At 40.0% G+C, this 26,541-nt stretch overlaps 1 long non-coding RNA gene across 1 annotated transcript in view; it reads right to left on the bottom strand.

Moving 5' to 3' along the window:
• Positions 1–26,541, bottom strand: part of LOC307195610 — a 102,103-nt gene that overhangs the window by 34,046 nt on the left and 41,516 nt on the right. The window contains exon 3 of the long non-coding RNA XR_013830893.1: positions 23,709–23,824. This is a non-coding gene — a long non-coding RNA (uncharacterized lncRNA). The remainder of the gene's footprint in view (positions 1–23,708; positions 23,825–26,541) is intronic.

The following is a 26,541-nucleotide window of genomic DNA, read 5'->3' as shown; positions in this document are numbered from 1 at the left end:
TGAAATAATTTCAGTTAAATTTGAGATTCGTGTTTAACATTTAACATGTCAGTTTGTCATTGCAAATTGACTTCTCTGTGCAGATCAAGAAAAAAAAGATGTTTTTGGAATGAATGCCAAAGGAACTGAATAACCAGCCATCATGGGTGGATTAAAAAAAGCCACAGTTGAGAAGGAGTCTACACATTCTGTTTTTTAGCTGTTTAGATGAATTTTCATGACTTTTCCTTTGTCTGGTAGATGTTTGTTTTTCTACATCGTTTAAGTAGGATTAATTCAAGGATTTTACACCTAGGACCCTCTGAAAGACAATTTTACATTTGAGTATATTTAAGTCCCTAGGTCCACCTCTTTCCTTCCTACAACTGTAATAGCTCAGCTTCTCATACCCTCCTGTTGTGACTCTGGCCAAGTTCTCCCATCCCTCCTAGAACACAAGTGTACAATTTAGTCAACCCTAGTCCATAGGAACCAATCCTTATAGCTCAGAAATGTTATTACAGCTTCCAGAAAGGACCTCTCCACCGTGGTCCCAAAGATCAATTTACTCTTTAAACTAATAAGCCCAATTCATCGGGAAATCATGTACCATATATATTTTATTACCTAGCTGTAGGAGATATTCCTAAAAGGAAATGTGTCATAGAGCTATATACATGGTGACAAGTTCTGGTGGCGGGGGGGGGGGGGGGGTTGGTTTATCTTGTTGTTGTTTTGCTCAAGAGGGAATTGGTGTTTCTTGAAAAACTGGAGGGAGGGACAGCACTCTTACCACTCCTTACCAACCACCTTTGCTCTCTGGGTCTCCTTTGTCAGCTCAGTACTGGTAGAGAATTGCTGTTCACTGTCTACACACACGGCAACCAGATCTGACCCATGTGTGTATGTGCCTTTGAGATGGAGGGGAAACAGGAGCCTCCCAAGTTCAGATCAGTTGCTTTGATTCCCATTTCCACTGTGGATTGGCTCATTTGTGCTTACTTCTCTCAATCATCCATTTTGGTTAGTGAACAGGTCACACAATGAAGAAATTCATATGGCCTGAAATGGTATGTGAATGTGTATGTGTCTAAGTTAATTAGGTAACTTAGAAATAGCATATTTGAAAAACAAACCAGCAAGAACCTGGCACTAATGTTCTGTAACTAGGTTTCCTATTGCCTTGAACAGCTATTATGATCACTGGTGGCCAAATGAATTCAAAAGCAAAACATGTACAACACTGACTAATACAATCCTTTCCCAGGTTCCGGAGAACAGCTTGTGGTGGCTCTGTTTCATCAAAGGAAGCTCTGGTCTGTTGCAAGAATGGCTTGCTCATTCTGCTGATGAATTAGTTGTATTAATGTGCCAGAAAGAAGCAGCGATATGGGGATAATTTCTATAAAACTTGATGTTTCATCCGAATGTGATTAACAGAGCCAAGAATTTTTGTCCTTGCTACTGTGAAATAACTCAGAGCCAGCGGTTGAGTTAATCACAGCTAATATTTTGTCCACATTTGAACAAAGCATCAGTTGATTTTCCTTCCTTTCTGCATAATAGTTTTTAAGAGAGACATTTTGTTTTTTCAGTTTGAAGATTTTTTAGTGAGGATAAGAGTATGGAATTACCAGATTAGAGATAAATTTTGAGATGCAGGGGATCAACAACTATGCACATTTTGTAAAAAACTGGTTATTAAATACATATTCCAGGCCAACCACTGAGGCAGAGCTGTGGAGCCCCAATCCCAAGTCAGCCACTATCCAAGAGCCGAAAACCTGATTCCTTTCTGACTTGCCCATCCTCCAGCCGTGTGGAGGACAGGGCCTTAGTGCTCCGGCCGGGTGTCAGGCCTGAGCCTCTGAGGTGGGAGAGCCAAGCTCAGGACATTGGACCATCAGAGACATCCCAGCCACACGTAGTATCAATCGGCGAGAGCTCTCCCAGAGATCTCCTTCTCAATGCTAAGACCCAGCTCCACTCAACAACCAGCAGCTCCAGTGCTGGACACCCCATGCCAAACAACTAGCAAGACAAGAACACACCACCACGCATTAGCAGAGGGGCTGCCTAAAATCATAATAAGTTCACTGACACCCCCAAAACACACCACCGGACACGGTCCTGCCCACCAGAAAGACAAGATCCAGCCTCATCCACCAGAACACAGGACCAGTCCCCTCCACCAGGAAGCACACACAACCTACTGAACCAACTGTACCCACTGCGGGCAGACACCAAAAACAACGGGAACTGCAAACCTACAGCTGGTGAAAAGGAGATCCCAAACACAGTAAGTTAAGCAAAATGAGAAGACAGAGAAATACGAAGCAGATGAAGGAGTAAAGTAAAAACCCACCAGACCAAACAAATGAACAGAAAATAGGCAGTCTACCTGAAAAAGAATTCAGAGTAAAGATAGTAAAGATGATCCAAAATCTTGGAAATAGAATAGAGAAAATATAAGAAATGTTTAACAATGACCTAGAAGAACTAAAGAGCAAACAAACAATGATGAACAAGATAATAAATGAAATTAAAAACTCTCTAGAAGGAATCAATAGCAGAATAACTGAGGCAGAAGAACGGATAAGTTACCTGGAAGATAAAATAGTGGAAGTAACTACCACAGAGTAGAATAAAGAAAAAAGAATGAAAAGAATTGAGGACAATCTCAGAGGCCTCTTGGACAACATTAAAAAGACCAACATATGAATTATAGGGGTCCCAGAAGAAGAAGAAAAAAGAAAGGGACTGAGAAAATATTTGAAGAGATTATAGTTGAAAACTTCCCTAATATGGGAAAGGAAATAGTCAATCCAATCCAGGAAGCACAGAGAGTCCCATACAGGATAAATCCAAGGAGAAACATGCCAAGACACATATTAATCAAACTATCAAATACAAAGAAAACATATTAAAAGGAGCAAGGGAAAAACAACAAATAACACACAAGGGAATCCCCATAAGGTTAACAGCTGATCTTTCAGCAAAAACTCTGCAAGCCACAAGGGAGTGGCAGGACATATTTAAGTTGATGAAAGGGAAAAACCTGCAACCAAGATTACTCTACCCAGCAAGGATCTCATTCAGATATGATGGAGAAATTACAAACTTTACAGACAAGCAAAAGCTAAGAGAATTCAGCACCACCAAGCCAGCTTTACAACAAATGCTAAAGGAACTTCTCTAGGAAGGAAACACAAGAGAAGGAAAAGACCTGCAATAACAAACCCAAAACAATTAAGAAAATGGTAATAGGAACATACATATCAATAATTACCTTAAATGTAAATGGATTAAATGCTCCAACCAAAAGGCATAGACTGGCTGAATGGATACAAAAACAAGACCAGTATATATGTTGTCTACAAGAGACCCCCTTCAGACCTAGGGACACATAGAGACTGAAAGTGAGGGGGTGGAAAAACATATTCCATGCAAATGGAAATCAAAAGGAAGCTGAAGTAGCAATTCTCATACTAGACAAAATAGACTTTAAAATAAAGGCTATTACAAGAGACAAAGAAGGACACTACAAAATGATCAAGGGATCAATCCAAGAAGAAGATATAACAATTGTAAATATTAATGCACCCAACATAGGAGCACCTCAATACATAAGGCAAATGCTAACAGCCATAAAAGGGGAAATTGACACTAACACAATCAGAGTAGGGGACTTTAACACCCCACTTTCACCAATGGACAGATCATCCAAAATGAAAATAAATAAGGAAACACAAGCTTTAAATGACACATGACCTAACTGATATTTATAGGACATTCCATCCAAAAACAACAGAATACACTTTCTTCACATTTGCTCATGGAACATTCTCCAGGATAGATTATATCTTAGGTCAGAATCAAGCCTTGGTAAACTGCAGAAATTGAGATCATATCAAGTATCTTTTCTGACCACAACATTATGAAACTAGATATCAATTACAGGAAAAAAACTGTAAAAAATACAAACACGTGGAGGCTAAACAATACACTATTAAATAACCAAGAGATCACTGAAGAAATCAAAGAGGGAATCAAAAAATACTTACAAAAAATTACAATGAAAACATGACGACCCAAAACCTATCGGATGCATCAAAAGCAGTTCTAAGTGGGAAGTTTATAGCAACACAATCCTACCTCAAGAAACAAGAAAAATCTCAAATAAAGAACCTAAACTTACACCTTAAGCAATTAGAAAAAGAAGAACAAAAAACCCAAAGTTAGCAGAAGGAAAGAAATCATAAAGACCAGATCAGAAGTAAATGAAAAAGAAATGAAGGAAACAATAGTAAAGACCAATAAAACTAAAAGCTGGTTCTTTAGGAAGATAAACAATATTGATAAAACATTAGTCAGACTCATCAATAAAAAAAGGGAGAAGACTGAAATCAAAGAATTAGAAGTGAAAAAGGAGAAGTTACAACTGACACTGCAGAAATACAATGGACCATGAGAGATTACTACAATCAACTGTATGCCAATAAAACGGACTACCTGGAAGAAATGGACAAATTCTTAGAAATGCACAACCTGTCAAGACTGAATCAGGAAGAAATAGAACATATGAACATACCAATCACAAGCACTGAAATTGAAACTGTGATTAAAATCTTCCAACAACCAAAAGCCCAGGACCAGATGGAGTCACAGGCGAATTCTATCAAACATTTAGAGAAGAGCTAACACCTATCCTTCTCAAACTTTTCCAAAATATAGCAGAGGGAGGAACACTCCCAAACTCATTCTACGAGGCCACCATCACCCAGATACCAAAACCAGACAAGGATGTCACAAAGAAAGAAAACTACAGGCCAATATCACTGATGAACATAGATGCAAAAATCCTCAACAAAATACTAGCAAACAGAATCCAACAGCACATGAAACGGATCATATACCATGATCAAGTGGGGTTTATTCCAGGAATGCAAGGATTCTTCAATATACGCAAATCAATCAATGTGATACATCATGTTAACAAATTGAAGGAGAAGAACCATATGATCATCTCAATAGATGAAGAGAAAGCTTTTGACAAAATTCAACACCAATTTATGATAAAAACCCTGCAGAAAGTAGGCACAGAGGGAACTTTCCTCAACATAATAAAGGTCATATATGACAAACCCACAGCCAACATCGTCCTCAATGGTGAAAAGCTGAAAGCATTTCCACTAAGATCAGGAACAAGACAAAGTTTCCCACTCTCACCACTCTTATTCAACATAGTTTTGGAAGCTTTAGCCACAGCAATCAGAGAAGAAAAGGAAATAAAAGGAATCCAATTTGGAAAAGAAGACGTAAAGCTGTCACTGTTTGCAGATGACATGATACTATACATAGAGAATCCTAAAGATGCTACCAGAAAACTACAAGAGCTAATCAATGAATTTGGTAAAGCAGCAGGATACAAAATTAATGACCAGAAATCTCTTGCATTCCTATACACTAATGATGAAAAATCTGAAAGTGAAATCAAGAAAACACTCCCATTTACCATTGCAACAAAAAGAATAAAATATCTAGGAATAAACCTACCTAAGGAGACAAAAGACCTGTGTGCAGAAAATTATAAGACACTGATGAAAGAAATTAAAGATGACACAGATAGATAGAGAGATATACATGTTCTTGGATTGGAAGAATCAACATTGTGAAAATGACTATACTACCCAAAGCAATCTACAGATTAAGTGCAATCCCTATCAAACTACCACTGGCATTTTTCACAGAACTAGAACAAAAAATTGCACAATTTGTATGGAAACACAAAAGACCCTGAATAGCCAAAGCAATCTTGAGAAAGAAAAACGGAGCTGGAGGAATCAGGCTCCCTGACTTCAGACTATACTACAAAGCTACAGTAATCACGACAATATGGTACTGGCACAAACACAGAAAGATAGATCAATGGAACAGGATAGAAAGCCCAGAGATAAACCCAGCACATCTGGTCACCTTATCTTTGATAAAGGAGGCAGGAATGTACAGTGGAGAAAGGACAGCCTCTTCAGTAAGTGGTGCTGGGAAAACTGGACAGCTACATGTAAAAGTATGAGATTAGATCACTCCCTAACACCATACACAAAAATAAGCTCAAAATGGAGTAAAGACCTAAATGTAAGGCCAGACACCATCTAACTCTTAGAGGAAAACATAGCAGAACACTCTATGACATAAATCACAGCAAGGTCCTTTTTGACCCACCTCCTAGAGAAATGGAAATAAAAACAAAAAGAAACAAATGGGACCTAATGAAACTTAAAAGCTTTTGCACAGCAAAGGAAACCATAAACAAGACCAAAAGACAACCCTCAGAATGAGAGAAAACATTTGCAAATGAAGCAACTGACAAAGGATTAATCTCCAAAATTTACAAGCAGCTCATGCAGCTTAATAACAAAAAAACAAACAACGTAATCCAAAAATGGGCAGAAGACCTAAATAGACATTTCTCCAAAGAAGATATGCAGACTGCCAACAAACACATGAAAGAATGCTCAACATCACTAATCATTAGAGAAAAGCAAATCAAAACTACAATGATATATCATCTCACACCAGTCAGAACGGCCATCATCAAAAAATCTAGAAACAATAAATGCTGGAGAGGGTGTGGCGAAAAGGGAACCCTCTTGCACTGTTGGTGGGAATGTAAATTGATACAGCCACTGTGGAGAACAGTATGGAGGTTCCTTAAAAAACTACAAATAGAACTACCATATGACCCAGCAGTCCCACTACTGGGCATACACCCTGAGAAAACCATAATTCAAACAGAGTCCCGTACCACAATGTTCATTGCAGCTCTATTTACAATAGCCAGGAGATGGAAACAACCTACGTGTCCATCATCGGATGAATGGATAAAGAAGATGTGGCATATATATACAATGGAATATTACTTAGCCATAAAAAGAAACTAAATTGAGTTATTCGTAGTGAGGTGGATGGACCTAGAGTCTGTCATACAGAGTGAAGTTAGTCAGAAAGAGAAAGACAAATACCGTATGCTAACACATATATATGGAATCTAAGAGAAAAAAAAATGTCATGAAGAACCTAGGGGTAAGACAGGAAGAAAGACACAGACCTACTAAAGAATGGACTTGAGGATATGGGGAGGGGGAAGGGTAAGCTGTGACAAAGTGAGAAAGTGGCATGGACATATATACAGTACCAAACGTGAAATAGATAGCTAGTGGGAAGCAGCCGCATAGCACAGGGAGAGGAACTCAGTACTTTGTGACCACCTAGAGGGGTGGGATAGGGAGGGTGGGAGGGAGGGAGATGCAGGACGGAAGAGATATGGGAACATATGTATGTGTAAAACTGATTCACTTTGTTATAAAGCAGAAACTAACACACCATTGTAAAGCAATTATATTCCAATAAAGATGTAAAAAAAAAAAAAAGGATTATACACCATGGTCAAGTGGGGTTTATCCCAGGAATGCAAGGATTCTTCAATATACGCAAATCAATCAATGTGATACACCATGTTAACAAACTGAAGGAGAAAAACCACATGATCATCTCAAAAGATGCAGAAAAAGCCTTCAAGAAAATTCAACACATATTTATGATAAAAACCCTCCAGAAAGTAGGCATAGAGGGAACTTTCCTCAACATAATAAAGGCCATATATGACAAACTCCCAGCCAACATCATTCTCAATGGTGAAACTCTGAAACAATTTCCACTAAGATCAGGAACTAGACACCACTCTTATTCAACATAGTTTTGGAAGCTTTAGCCACAGCAATCAGAGAAGAAAAAGAAATAAAAGGAATCCAAATCGGAAAAGAAGAAGTACAGCTGTCACTGTTTGCAGATGACATGATACTATACATAGAGAATCCTAAAGATGCTACCAGAAAACTACTAGCGCTAATCAATGAATTTGGTAAAGCAGCAGGATACAAAATTAATGACCAGAAATCTCTTGCATTCCTATACACTAATGATGAAAAATCAGGAAGAGAAATTAAGAAAACACTCCCATTTACCACTGCAACAACAAGAATAAAATACCTAGGAATAAACCTACCTAAGGAAACAAAAGACCTGTATGTAGAAAACTATAACACACTGATGAAAGAAATTAAAGATGATACAAACAGATGGAGAGATATACCATGTTCTTGGATTGGAAGAATCAACATTGTGAAAATGACTATACTACCCAAAGCAATCTACAGATTCAATGCAATCCCTATCAAACTACCACTGGCGTTTTTCACAGAACCAGAATAAAAAATTGCACAATTTGTATGGAAACACAAAAGACCCCGAATAGCCAAAGCAATCTTGAGAACGAAAAACGGAGTGGGAGGAATCAGGCTCCTGGACTTCAGACAATACTACAAAGGTACAGTAATCAAGACAGTATGGTACTGGCACAAGAACAGAAATATAGATCAATGGTATAGGATAGAAAGCCCAGAGATAAACCCACACACATATATTATCTTTGATCACCTTATTTTTGATAATGGAGGCAAGAACATACAATGGAGAAAAGACAGCCTCTTCAATAAGTGGTGCTGGGTAAAGTGGACAGCTACATGTAAAGGAATGAAATTAGAACATTCCGTAACACCATACACAAAAATAAACTCTAAATGGATAAAAGACCTAAATATAAGGCCAGACACTATAAAACTCTTAGAGGAAAACATAGGCAGAACAACCTATGACATAAATCACAGCAAGATCCTTTTTGACCCACCTCCTAGAGAAATGGAAATAAAAACAAAAAAGAAAACAAATGGGACCTAATGAAACTTAAAACCTTTTGCATAGCCTAGGAAACCATAAAAAAGACGAAAAGAAGGCCCTCAGAATGGAAGAAAATATTTGCAAATGAAACTACTGACAAAGGTTTAATCTCCAAAATATACAAGCAGCTCATGGAGCTCAAATCAAAAAAAACAAACAACCCAATTCAAAAATGGGCAGAAAAAAAAAATGGCCAGAAGACCAAAATAGACATTTCTCCAAAGAAGATATACTGATTGCCAACAAACACATGAAAGGATGCTCAACATCACTAATCATTAGAGAAATGCAAATGAAAACTACAATGAGGTACCACCTCACACTGGTCAGAATGGCCATCATCAAAAAATCTACTAACAATAAATGCTGGAGAGGGTGTGGCGAAAAGGGAACCCTCTTGCTCTGCAGGGGGGAATGTAAATTGATACAGCCGCTATGGAGAACAGTATGGAGGTTCCTTAAAAAACTAAAAATAGAACTATGACCGAGCAATCCCAGTGTTGGGCATATACCCTGAGAAAACCATAATTCAAAAAGAGTCATGTACCATAATGTTCATTGCAGCGCTATTTACAATAGCCAGGACATGGAAGCCACCTAAGTGTCCATGGACAGATGAATGGATAAAGAAGATGTGGCACATATATACAATGGAATATTAGCCATAAAAAGAAATGAAATTGAGTTATTTGTAGTGAGGTGGATGAACCTAGAGTCTGTCATACAGAGTGAAGTAAGTTTGAAAGAGAAAAACAAATACCGTATGCTAACACATATATATATGGAATCAAAAAAAAAAAACTGGTTCTTAAGAACCTAAGGGCAGGACAGGAATAAAGACGCAGATGTAGAGAATGGACTTGAGGACATAGAGAGAGGGAAGGGTAAGCTGGGACGAAGTGAGAGAGCGGCATGGACATATATACATTACCAAATGTAAAATAGATAGCTAGTGGGAAGCAGCGGCATAGCACAGGGAGATTAGCTCAGTGCTTTGTGACCACCTAGAGGGGTGGGATAGGGAGGGTGGGAGGGAGATGCAAGAGGGAGGAGATATTGGGATATATGTATATGTATAGCTGATTCACTTTGTTATACAGCAGAAACTAACAAAACATTGTAAAGCAATTATACTCCAATAAAGATGTTAAAAAAGAATACACATTCCACAGATACTGACCTTTAAAGCTGTAGTGTAGCAAGTCAGAAGCTATAAACATAGCCTTGCCTTTATTCTTTGGGAAGCAGTAGAAAATTGTGGTAAATATGCACACGAGGGCATCAGAATGATTCAGTTTTAACACTGCCTCCATCACTCTAGGTTATAATGGGAACTGAAGCTAATTGCTGGAGACTGCTTTATACCTCAATGTCCCATCAACAATGAGGGGTAAAGATACTTACCAACCTCACTGAGAAATTGAATGACATAATTTAAGTAAAGCTCCCAGCGCAAAGTAAGTATTCAACAAGTGGTAACCATACCTACTAGCTGCTTAACTATTAAATCACTGTAATACTTACACTTCAAGTGATAATGAAGGTTAGGCACCAAATCAGAGAAAAATAGTAACAATTTATCTTATTTGAATTACTGTGAACTCAAAGTGTTACTACACTAACTTTCTCCGTAATTCACACTGCCTTATCCACGTATACTTAGTAGATTATTAAAAACAGCAACAACAAGACAACCAGACACCACTTAGTGCATCTGAGACAGCTGACGTATAGGAAGCTTTCTGAATGTATGATGATTTGACTACGGCAAGCTGACTCAGAGGTGGCAAAACAACTCAGTGTTTGGGTATAGAACCTGATTTCTATTTTAAATATCGAAATCCTTTAGATCTCAGTTTCTTTACCAGCCAGGGTTTGAGATGGAGGGAGCAGGGAAGGCAATCACTTCCCTTCCTGCTTCTCCACTAAGTGGTGGAGCAAGGATTAAAAGAGGAATCTTTTAGACACCAAAATATGTGCATTTAAGTCCTGTACTACAACTGCTTCCCCATTAGGGATAAAGACTGGGCTGTGCCAGAAGTTCCCAGCCAGCGACACTCAAGAGAAGCAGGTGGTACAGGGGCAGAAGGTGTGGCCTCTTGGAACCCTCTGCCTGCATTTGAATCCAGCTCTGCCACGTGTGCCGTAAAACCTGCAAAAATTACTTAATCTCTCCATGCCTGAGCTTCCTTACCTAGAAGGTGAGGATGGAAACAATACTTGTCCATAAATTCATAGGAGGGTTAAATATCTAATACATGCAATTTGCTTAGAACAGTGTCTCATCTATTATATTAAAAGCGGTTGTTATCTGTTATTTATCTTGATGCACATATGGGAAACATGCTAAGGTTTGGGGTTTTTTTCTTCATTTATTTGTTATTGAATCTGTGGGATTTTGTCTCATTTGCAACAGAGTTTTTACTCTGTCCTACAAAGCTGGAGATATACCTTTTATCTCTTATGCACTGACTACTTCAAACATTGCTCATGTATGTTTTTTTCTCTTATTTCACAGGGATTTCTGGGAATTAAAGGAGATATTTCAAAATTAAGCTATCCCTTCATGAGGACTATGAGTGTTAGGTTATCTATCTTTGGGCCAATGATTCCAAAATCACTAAGCTTTAAAAATTGACTTGTCGGAACTGCAGTGTAAACTGCTGAGGACTATAAAATTGTAAGGTAAACGCTTACTCAAGGAAGTTGGATCTTATCATAGAGCTTGGTTTTAAAATCAGCATTTAAGGCAAACATTAAACATAGTTAAAATTACTCTTGAACATCTCTTAGAGCACAGGATAGTTCTGTTTGTCAGTAAATCCACTATAGTTACTTTTTTTTTTCTCTTTTTTTTTTTTTTTTTTTGCGGTACGCGGGCCTCTCACTCTTGTGGCCTCTCCCGTTGCGGCACAGGCTCCGGACGCGCAGGCTCAGCAGCCATGGCTCATGGGCCCAGCCGCTCCATGGCATGTGGGATCCTCCCAGACCGGGGCACGAACCCGTGTCCCCTACATCGGCAGGCGGACTCTCAACCACTGCGCCACCAGGGAAGCCCCACTATAGTCACTTTTTTCTCCAGCTTTGGAGCAGATGACATTTCTTCTGCTGAACACCAGATGAAGAAACTGACTTGTACTTAAGCCAGTTTTGTATGAAAAAAACATGCACAACATAAACCTAGCAGTTTATATATACTATCTCATTTACTCTTCACAGTGGCCTTATGAAGTATTAGTATGTATTCCTTTCTCACCTTCTAAGGACTGAGGCAAAGCAAATAACTGACTCGCCTGTGGTCTCTGGCAGGTGGGCTGTGGAGCAGAATTTTGATCTCAGCTCACCAAAGCCCCCAATTTCCCTCCACATGCTCCCTCTGCCGAGAATAACTTTTGTACGACATTGAAGGATACAAATTGTCCTTTACTCTGCTCAAGAAAGACTACTTAGCATCTATTAGAGGAAAGGTTGAGTTTAGAGCTTCTCGCATTGAATGCAGAGAAGTTGGAGGAAGTCCAAAGACTAAGGAACCCGTTTGAAAATAGTCCCAATAGGGATGCAGTTTAAGAGTGGAAAGATATAAAGAGAGATAGGACATTACTGACTGCTGGGTTTTCGAGCCATAAATAAATTATGCAGGGAAGCCAGGGAAGAAGCATCCTGGCAGTCTGCGTGGCTTGGTTGCAGCCTTCCTTGAAGAGGGGCTGGATGGGGGCCTCCCAAGAGTCCTTTCCATCCACAGTTCTAGGAACCCACCCTGGACATCACTAATAAATGGAGCAAAGCTAGAGAGATTTCACCCACCAGCTAGTTACAGATACTACTCAGCTGATTCCTAGAATGCTTCTCTAAAGGGGAACCCGACATTACTGTCTTCTCATTTAATGATGGGGAAATGAGGCCCAGACACCAGATTCATGGGAAAGGTGACGGCTCCACAGGCACTTTTGCTGGAGAGGCGGCCCCAAGGGCACCGGCTCCACGGCCAACAGTGAGTATCCGTGCCTACCCCTGGCCTAGAGGAAGCGCACAGGGCCCGGGGGGTGGGGCGTAATAGGGTGTAATCAGGGGAATGTTCCTGATGGCCCGTGCCATATACCTGTGGTCACCAGACCAGCCAATACCTCTGTATAAACAGGCCTGTGAAAGAGACCAATTACTCAAATCCCTGGTCCACAATAAAGTCAGATCCTTTCTTGCGGCCTTGCTCTTTCTAAAGGGTTCTTTTTCTTTTAATTGCTTTTTTTCCTGATTATACATACAATATAGTTAATACAGAAAAGGAAAAAACTGAAAAGTGTATAAAATAAGATAAACAATATAGAGAAGATCAGATAAACAATGAGGTCCTACTGTATAGCACGGGGAACTATATTCAGTATCCTGTAATACACCATAATAGAAAAGAATATTAAAAAGAATATGTATATGTATGTATAACGGAATCACTTTGCTGTACACCAGAAACTAACACAACATTGTAAATCAACTCTACTTCAATTTAAAAAAAAGAAGGGATTTCCCTGGTGGTCCAGTGGTAAAGAATCCACCTTACGGCGCAGGGGACGCGGGTTCGATCCCTGGTCAGGGAACTAGGATTCCACATGCCGCAGGGCAGCTGGGCCCGCGGGCCACAACTACTGAGCTCGCGGGCCTCAACTAGAGAGCCTGCGTGCTGCAAACTACAGAGCCCACGCACCCTGGAGTCTGCGTGCCACAACTAGAGAAGAGAAAACCTGCACACCAGAATTAGAGAGAAGCCCACGTGCCACAACGAAAGATCCCGCATGCCTCAACGAAGATCCTGCATGCCGCAACTAAGACCCGACACAGCCATACATAAATAATAAATTTTTAAAAGATCATGTATTTACTATATAGTATATCTTTTCCTTATAAAACTCAGCTATATAATAGTCTATGATATGGAAAATAGTAACAATAATAATGAGATAGCTTATGTGCCAAATGCTGTGCTAAGGACTTAATTTGCATCTCACTTATTGAAAGCAATCCGGACAGGAATTACTTGACACTTCCTCCAGGTCCAATACAGTATGACACTTTTTTTTTTATAAATTTTAAAATTTACTTATATATTTATTTTATTTATTTGGCTGCGTTGGGTCTTCGTTGCTGTGCGTGGGCTTTCTCTAGTTGCAGCGAGCGGGGGCTACTCTTCATTGAGATGTGTGGGCTTCTTATTGCAGTGCCTTCTCTTGTTGTGGAGCATGGGCTCTAGGTACGCGGGCTTCAGTAGTTGTGGCATGCGGACTCAGTAGTTGTGTCTCGCGGGCTCTAGAGCGCAGGCTCAGTAGTTGTGGCGCATGGGCTTAGTTGCTCCGTGGCATGTAGGATCTTCCCGGAACAGGGCTTAAACCCGTGTCCCCTGCATTGGCAGGCGGATTCTTAACTACTGCGCCACCAGGGAAGTCCCCAGTATGGTACTTTTAAAGAGTCAGATATTTTCTTTTCCCTTTCTTTAAAAAAAAAAAAAAAGGCTAAAAAATCTAATGATTCAGCAACATCAAAATCAGCTAGATCATCTTTTCTTTTTTAAATATTTATTTATTTATTTAGTTGTGCCGGGTCTTAGTTGTGGCTTGCGGGATCTTCGTTGCAACATGAGGGGTCTTTAGTTGCGGCATGTGGGCTCTTAGTTACAGCATGCAGGATCTAGTTCCCTGTCCAGCGAACAAACCCGGCCCCCCTGCATTGGGAGCGTGGAATCTTAACAACTGGACCACCAGGGAAGTCCCTCAGCCAGATCATCTTATCACCTTGATTACAGCCGCAGAGGTATGGTTAATATTAAAACCTAAGAAGAACTTACAAAAGTTAACATGAACGATAAGCCTCTAGATTTATAAGGCCCCTGTGGGCTCTGTTAATCTGAAAATTCAACAGTGGCCTACCACACCTCATCACCAGGCTAACGGTAAAATTATCTGTCTACTTTTAGAACTGTTTAGAGTTTGTGCTTAAGCCACACTTCATTTTGATGACCTTCTGTAAAGGTCTACTAACCTTTTTAGTTCCATAATTTTCAGTCTTCTAACTTATTAAAGATGATACTGATATAAACATTCTACTAAGCTTTATGAAAGACATAATTTTAAAAGACCAACACATCTAAACAATAAAGTTTTCACCTACAATTTCTTAATAGAATTGTGTTTAGAATGTAGTATAATATTAAAAAACAGTCAATACAAAATGCAAAGTCCTTACAGAGGAATCCATACTTCTATCCTCTTGTTTTCTCTTCACTTTAGTTGGTTTGTGTTTCTACTTTTCAGCAACAAATTTTCAGCAAATTTCCATTTTTCTCCTAACTCTGAACACTAATTCTCCCTTCTGGAACCCAGAGATAATTTGTGATTTAAAAATCCTCTAAGGAACAGAGTAATGGTTACCAGAGGGGAAGAGGTAGGGGGAGGGTGAAATGGGTAAAGGGGGTCAGCTGTATGGTGATGAGCAAGCTGTAGAGTATGCAGAAGTAGAAATATAATGTCGTACACATGAAACTTAAATAATGTTATAAACCAATGTTATCTCAATAATAAATACATACTTACATACATAAATATTAAGAAAATAAATAAATAAAAATCCTTTAAGGCTACTGAATTTTAAAATGTGTTTTCTTAATTAAAATCTTAGCAAAAACAAGCCCTAACATAGGGCTTACTATTGTGAGATACTTTTACATAATATATTTTTCTCTTTGCATTGTGCCTCAATTCCAACTATTACCTATTAGGCAGAAAATGAGACATGTCCTATTCACTAATCCCACACATTAAAGCAACTATATCAAGTCACTTGAATCCCATATTTAAAAATATGAGATGTAGGCAGAATACATTTAAAGGCTAATCTACTTTTTTCCTGAGTATATTTTCCCGGTACATATGGCTAGGTACCATAGAGCCATAATGAAGGCTTTGCACCCATTTGTGCCCGGAACTAACTGTGCCTGGCACATGGTGGCACTTCATAATTATCTGTTGAATGAATGGATCTGCAACCAATGAAGTGATTTGAGGAGCACAGAGAGAAAAGGGTAACTCTGGTCTCTGCCCCCTACCATGAACCAAGCCAAGAAAACCTCAGCCCCTCCCAGGTCCCATAAATGGCAGGGTCACCCCACTCATTTGGTTCTTGGCCTCAAAGGTTGGCTGTGGCTGAGTTTTTCTGATGGAGTAGAGTGAGGCCTCGTCACAAATGCTGACTTGGATCTCAAATGCTGACCTTCATGTTTTTTCTAAGAACCTCTTTTACACAAAGTAGAGAAGTAGCTGTTGGATAACAGTTAGCTCTCCATCCCATTTCCTAAGAGAGAACAGCTGCTTACATGGACCAGACATTAAGATTTGTGTTCCAGTTACAACTACTCATGTGGCAACACCCTCTTTATAGGATGCACAGAAGAATATTCTCTTTGAATGGTCTTGATATTATAAAAAGAGTTTAATTGTACACTTGCATATTTGAATTGCATCTTTGATGAGTGAATATTTAAATAAATTTCTTTATTATTGGTTATTCTTCATTTGTAATCTTCCCCATTTTTATTTACTTTACAATTAATTTTTATTGAGATATAATTGACTACAAATACTTTTTTATTTATCAGGTGGAATGGGAATATTTCATAGTCAGTTATTGCTCATTTGTTTATACATCAGTGTTTACCTTTCTTTAATCAGCTCCATAACGATATTGCCTAGATCTAACTGTAATTTTTATATCAATCAGCTTTATTTACCATTTGAAAAATAACTGTGGTTTAGCTACATACTGAATTTCTTGAATTTAGGTCTTGTTCAGAACAAAATTTATTTAAGAACAATGAGGCTCTACTTTTGATGATGTAAAAATTTAGGTATTATTGTTTCCAAAACATTCAGTTCTCTATCCTAACCTAAATCTTCTGCCTTCTGCCCTACGTAATATAAGGATATATCCTGGGATGAGGACTGAAACTTTGAAAACTGTCTGGGCCTCACACAGAAGTTCATGGTCCATCTTTCGGGAAATATCTCAAGGTGGATGTTCAGAAGCAGTGAAATTCTAAACTAACCAGAGGCTCTCCGAATATCAGTGTTCGCTAAACTCGTAAGAATTTTGAATGCCTCAGAGATCCCCCAATCTACTCCAAGCAGCTATTCCCGCTGTTAAACAAAGACTAAGGTCTTCTGGGTGGATAAAGGTGCAAACTTCTTCCCCAAGACGTGACCTTCACCTAAAACCTGGGAGCTCTCCAATCTCTCAAGGGACTGACTCTAAGAGCATGTTCAAATGGAGACAACCCACAAAGCTTTGGGAAAGCAGAGGAAAAAAGCCAAAAACAAACTAAAGAACAACACAGACACACCACATAGCACTTATTGCGGACAGCAACAGAGATGACAGGTTTTTCTTGGGTGCTGATGGAGATCTAGCCAAGACAGGTACTCTGCTGGACTGCACCTCAAGAGGTTTCCTAATTCCCCTGCCAAATCACCAGCCCAGGTCCTGCTGCCCTAAGGCCTGCTGGGATCCTATCCACCAAAAAACACTGGCACTTTCAGTTCTGGAAGCAGTTCTGACAGCTTTGATTCTGCCATGTGCACAGAAAAGAGAGGCTCAAAGATTTTCTATGAGAAGATTGCAGGAAGAGTAAGGAGGTAGAGTCTAGACAACTCTAAGAAGTGCTTTGACCTAAAGCTGTGTAATGCGCTTTTTCTTTTTTTAACTTATTTTGACTTTTTTATTGTGATATAGTTCACATACCATAACATTTACCCTCCTAAAACGTACAGGTCAGTGGTTTTTTACCATATTCACAATGTTGAATCACCATTATCTAATTCCAGATCATTTCATTGCTCCAAAAAGGAAAGGCAAATATGTGGCCTTTTGTGTTTGGCTTCTTAGCATAATGGTTTCAAGTTTCATCCATGTTATTTCATGTATCAGCACTTCATTCCTTTTTATGGCTGAACAATATTCCATTGTATGGATATACCAAATTTTGTTTACCCATTCATCAGTTGATGGACATTTGGGTTGTTTCCACTTCTTGGCTATTAGGAATAATGCTCCTGACCATTCACTGGACTTGGTATTTAAATAGGAGAAATGTTCAGCTTCTGAGACAAAACAACAACAACAAAAACTGAAAAAGAAAAAGGATAGATGGAGAGTGAAAGCAAAAGAGTTAGGAATAAATTTAACCAAGAAAGTACAAGATTTGTACACTGAAAACTATAAAACGTTGCTGAAAGAAATTAATGAAGACCTAAATAAATGAAAAATATCCCATGTTCATATATTGGAAGACTTAACATTGTTAAGATGGCAATACTACAAAGTGATGTACAGATTCATTATAATCCCAATCAAAACCTCAATGACCTTTCTGCAGAAATGGAAACGATGTTCATAAAATTCAAATGGAATTTCAATGGAGCCCAAATAGCCAAAAATAACTTGAAAAAGGACAAAATTGGAAGACCTACACCTCCTGATTTTAACACTTACCAGAAAAGAAATTTATTAGTAATCAAAACAGTATGTGGTATTGACATAAAGATCAACGGAATAGACTTGAGAATCCAAAAATTTACCCGTACGTCTATGGTCAACTGATTTTAACAAAGGTGCCAAGACCACTCAATGGGAAAAAATAAACTCTTCAACAAATAATGCTGGACAACTGAATGTCTATGTGCAAAAGAATGAAGTTGGGCCTCTATCTCACAATATATGCAAAAATTTACTCAAAATACATCAACAATGTAAGAGTTAAAACCATAATACTCTGGAAATAAAACATAGGGGTAAATCTTTGTAACCTTGCATTTCGCAATAGACTCTAGCAATGGCCCCAAAAGCACAAGCAGCAAAGGAAAAAATAAATTTCATCAAAATTAAAAACGTGTGCATCAAAGGACACTATCAAGAAAGTGAAAAGACAACACACAGAATGGGTGAAAATATTTGAAAATCATACATCTGATAGGAGTCATCCAGTATCCAGAATATATGAAGAGCCCTTACAACTCAACAACAACAAGACAAACAACCCAATTTAAAAATAAGCAAAGGATGGGGCTTCCCTGGTGGTGCAGTGGTTACAAATCCGCCTGCCAATGCAGGGGATACGGGTTCGAGCCCTGGTCCAGGAAGATCCCACATGCCACGGAGCAACTAAGCCTGTGCTCCACAACTACTAAGCCTGCACTGTAGAGCCCGTGAGCCACAACTACTGAAGCCCGTGAGCCTAGAGCCCGTGCTCCGCAACAAGAGAAGCCACCACAATGAGAAGCCCGTGCACCACAACTAAAGAAAGCCCACCCTCAGCAACGAAGACCCAATGCAGCCAAAAATAAATAAATAAATAAATAAATTTTAAAAAGGATTATAATAATAAAAAACAATAAGCAAAGCACTTGTACACATTTCTCCAAAGAACATATACAAATGTCCAACAAACACATGAAGAGGTGCTCAACATATTAGTCATTGGGAAATGCAAATCAAAACAACAAGATACCACTTTATACCTGCTAGGATAGCTACAATCAAAACAAAAAAAAAAGACAAGAAATAGCTAGTGTCATCAGGAAGGTAGAGAAACAGGAACACTCGTCCTCTGCTGGTAGGAATGTAAAATGGTACAGGTGTTATGGAAAGCAGATTGGCAGTTTCTCAAGAAGTTAAACATAGAATTACCATATGACCCAATAATTCCTCTCCTAAGTAGAGACCCAAAAGAACTGAAAACAGATATTCAAACAAAAATTTATACACAAATATTCATCGCAGCACTAGTCACACTAGTCAAGAGATGGAAATTACCTAAATGTTCATCAACTGGTTAATGGATAAACAAAGTGTGGCATATCCATTCAATAGAGCATTATTCAGCCATTAAAAAAGAATGAAGTACTGATACATGCTACACCATGGATTAACCTCAAAAACATTCAAAGTAAAAGAAACCAGATATACAAGGTCACATGTTGTATGAATCATTTATATGAAATATTCAGATAGGTAAATCCATAGAGAAAAAATCAGATTAGTGGCTGTCAGGGGCTAGGAGAAGGGAGAATTGGGGAGTAACTGCTTTATGAATATGGGGTACCCATACCCATTTCTTTTGGGATTATGAAAATATTTCAGAATTTGATAGAGATGGTGGTTGCATAACACTGTCAATGTACTAACTGCCACTGAACTGTACACTTAACAATGGTTAATTTTATGTTATGGGTATTTTACCTCAATTTTTAAAAGTATGGTGGAACAATGATGTAGAAAACACTGCAACCTTTGACAATAATTTTGTAAATGTACATTTGCTGGAGGATATTTTCGTGATCTTCATTAAGTAATAAATCAGATTATAAATTAAATTTTCAAAATTAAAAAATTATGAATAAAGAAACCAAAAGAGGATGAGGAAACAAAAGAGCAAAGGAAACCAAGAGAAAGAGAACAAGAGCCAGGGAAAATAAGAGAGGGAGAGAAGAGAAAAGGAGGAGAATGAAGAGGATGAGAAAAAGGAGAAAAGAAATATGAGAGCTAGAGCAAAAATGTTAAAGTGGGTGATATCAAGTGTCAGTGGGGCCTGTGCAGAAAGGAGCTCTCTCCTGCACAGCTGGTAGGAGTGTGGGCTGCACAGACACTTTGGAGAACAATTAGTCAGTAGTTAATAAAATTAAAATGGGGGCCTTCCCTGGTGGCGCAGTGGTTGAGAGTCCGCCTGCTGATGCAGGGGACATGGGTTCGTGCCCCGGTCTGGGAAGATCCCACATGCCGCGGAGCGGCTAGGCCCATGAGCCATGGCTGCTGAGCCTGCGCATCCGGAGCCTGTGCTCCGCAACGGGAGAGGCCACAACAGTGAGAGGCCCGTGTACCAAAAAAAAAAAAAAAAAAAGAAAAAAAATGGATATACGCCGTAATGTTCAGCATGTCAACTACAGGTAATAATACTGTACTGCATATTTGAAAGCTGTTAAGAGAGTAGATTTTAAAAGTTCTCATCACAAGAAAACAAAATTCTGTGACTCTGTATGGTGACAGATGTTAACTAGCCTTATTGGGGTGATCATTTCACAACACATACAAATATTAAATCATTACGTTGTACACCTGAAATTAATATAATGTATGTAAATTACACCTCAATACAAAAAATAAAAAATAAAAATAAAATGGACATACCCAGAGTTTCACTTCTGGTATTTAATCTACATTAGGGAGATCGTCATACATGTGCCAAAGGAATCATGCACTCAGCATTTGCTTATATCAGAACATCAGAAATAATCTAAATAGTTCTTTTTTTTAAAATTTATTTATTTTATTTATTTATTTTTGGCTGCATTGGGTCTTCGTTGCTGCGCACGGGCTTTCTCTAGTTGCGGAGAGTGGGGGCTACTCTTCGTTGCAGTGCGTGGGCTTCTCATTGCAGTGGTTTCTCTTGTTATGGAGCACAGGCTCTAGAGCGCAGGCTCAGTAGTTGTGGCACACGGGCTCAGTAGTTGTGGCACACGAGCTTAGTTGCTCCGTGGCATGTGGGATCTTCCTGGACCAGGGCTCAAACCTGTGTCCCCTGTATTGGCAAGTGGATTCTTAACCACTGCGCCACCAGGGAAGCCCCAGAAATAATCTAAATAGTTAAAGGGATGAATACATTGTGATACACTAATAATATCATAATAGCATGAAGTAGTTTAAAAGAATAATTATATACATATGTATTTCATACAGATATATATATAATCATATATATCATATATATTTTATATATATATGAAAAAAGTAATGAGTTCCAAGTTAGTTTTTGGTCTAAAAAAGATAGCTGACAAATGAAGTTTGATGTCACACAATATACACTAATATATGATATTACATTAATATGTTACTGGTATAATAAAAATTTATGTTAATAAAAAGAAAATGAAGGCATCTTTTCATGTACCTATTGGCCATCTGCACTTCCTCTTTGGAAATATGTCTAGTTAGTTTTTCTGCCCCATTTCTTCACCGGGTTGTTTGATTTTTTATGTTGAGTTGAATGAGCTGTTTATATATGTTGGATATTAACCCCTTATCAGTCATATCATTTGCATATATTTTCTCCCATTCAGTACATTGTCTTTTCATTTCCTTGTTGGTTTGCTTTGCTGTGCAAAAGCTTTCAAGTAATCATCAGGGAAATGCAAATCAAAACCTCAATGAGATATCACCTCCCACCTATCATTAAAAAGAATATAAATAACAAATGTTGGCAAGGATGTGGAGAAAAGGGAACCCTCCTACACTGTTGGTGGGAATGTAAACTGGTGCAGCCACTATGGAAAATACTATGGAGGTTTCTCAAAAAACTAGAAATAGAACTACCGTATGACCCAGCATTCCGCTCCTGGGTACGCATCCAAAAAAACCAAAAACACTAATTCAAAAAGATACATGCACCACAATGTTCATAGCAGCATTATTTACAATTGACAAGATATGGAAGCAACCTAAGTGTCCATCAACAGATGAATGGATAAAGAAGAAGAAATGGCATATATATACAATAGAATACTACTCACCATTAAAAAAAATGAAGTGTTGCCATTTACAGCAATGTGGATGGACTTAGAGGGCATTATGCTAAGTGAAATAAGTCAGACAGAGAAAGACAAATACTGTATGATATCACTAAATGTGGAATCTAAAAAAATAAAACAAACTAGTGAATATAACAAAAAATAAGCAGATTCACAGATATAGAGAACAAACTAGTGGTTACCAATGGGGAGAGGGAAGGGGTGAGGGGCAATATAAGGGTAGGGTATTATGAGGTACAAACTATTAGGTACAAAATAAGCTACAAGGATATATTGTATAACACAGGGAATATAGCCAATATTTTACAATAACTATAAATGGAGTATAACCTTAAAAATTGTGAATCACTATATTGTGCACCTATAACTCATGCAATATTGTACAGCAACTATACTTTTAAATAAATAATAAATAAATAAATGAAAATGAGTGATATAGAGAAATAGAACTATGGAGAATTATATAGGGGTTAAAAAATGAAAGAAACACAGAAGAAAGAAAGAAAGAAGGTAAAAAAGAAGAAAGGAAGGAAGGAAGGGGTTAGTGAGCAAGCCTGGCTGAATTCATACCTGGAAGTAGAGGCAATTAACAAGCAAGTACACTAGATTAAATGAGACCTAGTTTAGTACTTAATTGCTCCTAGATCTTTACCATAAGTATTCTTCACATTGCAGTTGCAACTTGAGTTGTACAACCTGAGTTGACTGTGTTTCTGTCCTGCCACAGAGGTTTAGTCAAGAGACTATCCCAAAGGACCTGCAGGGATGAAGGCTATGGATCTCAGATACACAATCTTTGAAGCAGAAATGCAGTTGGGGGCTTCCCTGGTGGTGCAGTGGTTGGGAGTCCGCCTGCCGATGCAGGGGACGCGGGTTCGTGCCCCAGTCCGGGAAGATCCCACATGCCGTGGAGCGGCTGAGCCCGTGAGCCATGGCTGCTGAGCCTGCGTGTCCGGTGCCTGTGCTCCGCGGTGGGAGAGGCCACAACAGTGAGAGGCCCACGTACCACAAAAAAAAAAAAAAAAAGAAATGCAGTTGGAAGTCCCAGAGAGCCCTCGACCTGTGGCAATCCATAGGGCACCACTTCATTAGTTTTTGTCTCATGAAGACTTTGCAGTGAAGATTAGGCAGGGACATGTATGTGAAGGAGTAAAAGAGAAAAAACAGAAGGCATCAGGACAGCAATATTTAACACAAAGTTTATCAAAGAAGGAACTACACTGTGTGTACTAATATGTTGAATACCTGAAACACACATACAAGTTGTATTAGTTACTACAAATTTAATGGCTTAAAATAACACACAATTACTACCTCACAATTTTGCTGGGTCAGGAGTCCAGGCATGGCTTCACTGGGTCCTCTGCTTAGGGTTTCACGAAGCCAAAATTAAGGTGTCCTCTGTTCTGCATTCTCATCTGGAGGCTTGACTGGGGAAGAACATTTCTAAGGTCACTTAGATGGTCAACAGAATTCATTTCCCTGTGCTTGTAGAACCCGAGGGCCCTGGCTTCTTAATGGCTGTTGGTGAGAGGCTGGTCCTAGAGGCCACCTACAGCCCCATGCCCCGTGGACTTCCCCAGCATGGACGCTTACTTCATCAAGCCAAAACGGACAGTCTCTAGAGAGAGTGTGCTACCAAGACCAAGTCTTTTGTAGAGTAATGTAGTTACAGGAGTGGCATCCATCACCTGTGCTGTATTTATTGTTTACAAGCAAGTCACAGGTCCCAAATGTACTCAAGGGGAGGGGATCCAACCAAGGCATGAAACCCAGGAAGCAGTGGGAATAATGAAGCCACCTTACAATCTATCACACAAGCACTTCTGCTGCTTCTGAGTTTTTAAATTAAAAATGACCTTCTGCTTCTGCTGCTTCTGAGTTTTTAAATTAAAAATGACCATGAATATAATCCTTAAAAACATTGTAATGTACAACACTAAATAAGAAGTAAAATCTAAACCCAGAATACATCTGATGTCAAGGCTCATGACCTTCTCACTTCCCCAGCCATATCCAGTTTAAACTGGATTTCCAACATCTCTGAGTCAATCCCTAGAATGAAGAGTAAGAGCAAAAGCCTGGAAGACAAGCGGTTTCTAGCTGCGCACGGGCTGTAGGAATATGGTTAATTTTTGGCCCTCAGTCCCAGTAACAATTAAAGGAGGTTAATTTTACCATTTATATTACTTTAACTGTTATTCTGGGGACCAAAAGAGACACTGATTACTCAGTAAATATTTTGTTCCTGGAATCACTGTCACCAACACAGTTATATAACACGAATGAGGGTGCGGAGAGAGGGGAGGAGATGGAAACCCTCGAGTAAGTTGTATTTCACTGTTCCCTCACCAACCACCATAGGGTTTGACCACCAAAACCAAAGAAAACTTCACTAACTTCATAAGAGGAAAATATGCATTTGATTTTTGCCTTAAGTTGCATGCACTGGCTCATCACTGATTTGAACTTTTTTATCATCTGTATTTAATTTTTTTTCCTTCTGTGATCATCCATGCTCTTTATACATTTGCTTTATTCAGACGTTCATTGATTTGAATCAAGATATTAAACGTTCTCTGTCCTATACACCCAGATATTCCCATCCCCTCTCAGGTAATTTCACCTCTTTTTGTTTACAGTGCGGGGAGGTGGGGTTGGGTGTGAGGTAGCGAGAGGGCAGACGTACAGCTGCTTTCCATCCCAGGAGTCAACCCCATGTCTCACTGCCTAGGATAACAGCGAATAATACAAGGTTCATTTTATAACTGTGATTGGTGTTCACTTCGGGAAACCCATCTTCGCAAACTTTGGTCCGCCGCGATCGCTAAGTTGATCAGCAGTCCGGCGACTCCCAGAGGGCTGGGGCTGCCCGGGCCCCGCGCGCCCGCGGCCGCCGCCACCCCCGCCGCCCCTGGGGCGCGCGCCTGTGCCCAGCCCCCGCCTGCACCGCCGCGCCGCTCCGGAGCCGGGCTGCGGTCACCGAGCGCCCGGGCACGGATGCGGGCGCCTGCCCGGGGTCGGCCAGGAGAGCGCGAGCCGGGCGCCGGGGGCTTCGCGCCGGCTGCCAGGGCCCGGCGCGCTCGGCTGGGAAACTTCTCCGGGCGCGAGGCCAGAGCTCAGCGCGGGGCCGGGGAAGGCCAGGTAAGGAGGGAGCCGGGCGCCTCGGCCGCCTCTCTCCCGCCGCCGTCCGCACCCTCACACCTGGCAACGCCGGGGCCGCTCGCCGGGCGAGGCCTCTGTACTGGCCCCGCCCCCGGGTGGGGGCCGCTTGCCGCAGACCCCCGGCAGCGCCGGTGCTTCGCCGCCGGTGCTACTGCGCGCGCCGCTCCGCCGCCGGGCTCCAGCCCCGCTCGAGCCAGCGGCTAGCCCCGGGTCCGCGGGGCGCCGCTCGAGCTTGGCGGTCGTGGGGGGATCGCTGCTGCGGGTCGGCGCGCGGGCCCTGGGCGCTCGGGTCGTCCTCGCATAGAGGTGAATCTTCCTCCCACCTCTGCTGTTGGTCCCACTCTTGCCCCGGGCACCTTGGAGTCCCCCCAAAAGGCCGGATTTTCGAGGGAGAAAAGCTGCTTCTGGGGGCCCTGATATCTTTAGGTTGGCCTTGGGGAAGTCGGGCAGCGGCGGAAAGTTTCCTTCTGCAAAGGGTCTGACTAGGGGCAGGGTTTCACGCTGAGTTGGGGACCGAGAAAGCTACCTCATCCAAGGTCACGCTGACCTGTTTACTCTATTTGGGGAATGCCCCTGAAAAAAAAAGGGAAGGAAGGAAAGAAAAAGACGTTTGAAAACCACTAAATTACCTCCTCACCAAGGTCGGTTACAGAGGTATGATACATTTTGAGGGTCTGTATTTTAAGAAAAGATTAAAGGCACAGAATCAAATACAGTAATAGGACTATGGCCAAAAAAAAAATTGTTTTAGTCAGGAGATATTTTGCAAAAAGTTCTATATGTAAATAAATGGAAAGGTAGAATTAGAAACCCACTTTTCTACATAACCGAATTTGATTTTCTAAACTTCTAGAATATGACAGCCTTCCTTCCTGACGTTTCACTCCAACTTTTGTGGTTAGGTATTTTCAATTTGCAAGCTTGCACACTGCAATTGAGTTTTATGGCAGCCTTAAAAAAATTATTGCTCTCTGTTCATACT

This window comes from Stenella coeruleoalba (genome assembly GCF_951394435.1).
Source record: "Stenella coeruleoalba genome assembly, chromosome: 12".
In the NCBI taxonomy this organism is placed as follows: Eukaryota; Metazoa; Chordata; class Mammalia; order Artiodactyla; family Delphinidae; genus Stenella; species Stenella coeruleoalba.
This window is presented reverse-complemented; position numbering and strand designations above follow the sequence as displayed.